This window comes from Enhydra lutris, unplaced genomic scaffold (genome assembly GCF_002288905.1).
Source record: "Enhydra lutris kenyoni isolate GAN:26980312 unplaced genomic scaffold, ASM228890v2 scaffoldscaffold964, whole genome shotgun sequence".
Taxonomy (NCBI): Eukaryota; Metazoa; Chordata; class Mammalia; order Carnivora; family Mustelidae; genus Enhydra; species Enhydra lutris.
Window position 1 is genome coordinate 2,837 of NW_019155048.1, and position 1,074 is coordinate 3,910.

Consider the following 1,074-nt stretch of genomic DNA (forward strand, 5'->3'; position numbering starts at 1 on the left):
GGGTTCCAATAAACAGGGGCAAAGGAATTTCATCTGGGAGATCTTCGAACTGGGAAACATCTGCAACTTGCCTTTGTTGTAAGAGTAGTATTTTCTGTCATTTCTGTTTTAACGCTGGTCTCTCTTCCTCAAAAAATGCACAAGAAAGTCTCCGTGGTTTTCCCATAAGTCGCCTGATTATTCCCCATTCTACCCTTGTAACTTTCTTGTTTTTAAATTAGGAAAGGATTCCTTCAGAAAGACACAGAAGTCATCATTGCCTTCAAACAGTTGCTTATCTATAGTTGAATAGAACCATTCATATATGCACCATTTATGTGCTTTGGGAAGCTTGAGTCGGTTATGTCATTGGAAACCAATCTTCTGTGAGGCTTTCTTATCTGGTGTGGACATTGTTGCTGTAAATTTTGGTGGGACCATTGCAACGTTCCTGTTTCTTTTGGGTGACCTTTATTTATCTGTCTGTCATATTCATTGGAAAAGAGTCAACTTCATTTTGAATTTCTGAAAGGCATCTCCACAGCTGAGCCCACATGCCTGCTTTCCAAACAGGTGTTTTTTGTTTTTTGTTTTGTAAAGAGCTATACTTTTCATTCCATGTGTTAGATAAGCTTCCTTCTTTTAAACTGTCAAGGGCTTTTGCTGAAGAGTTTTTGTCAGGCATCTGGTTGAGCTGCACCATCTGGAATGAGCCACCTCCATATACATTTTGATACCAGCTTATTGATCTCTACAAAGCAATCAAGCAAATAAACAAAATAACTTGCTTGGAATCTTAAATTTTTTTTATTATTATGTTCAATTGTCCAACATCGTACATCATTAGTTTTTGATGTAGTGTTCAATGATTCGTTAGTTGCCTATAACACCCAGTGCTCATCACCACATGTGCCCTCCTTACTAACCCATCACCTGGTTACCTCCTCCTCCCCCACTTCTGTAACCCTCAGTCTGTTTCCCAGAGTCCAGAGTTTCTCATGGTTTGTCTCCTTCTCTCATTTCTTCCCACTTAGTTTTCCCTCCCTTCCCCTGTGGTCCATTCTATTCCTTATGTTCCATATATGAGTTAAACCA

At 39.4% G+C, this 1,074-nt stretch overlaps 1 pseudogene; it reads right to left on the reverse strand.

Moving 5' to 3' along the window:
* Window positions 1-688, reverse strand: part of LOC111140415 — a 2,895-nt pseudogene extending 2,207 nt beyond the window's left edge.
* Window positions 689-1,074: the final 386 nt, after the last annotated feature.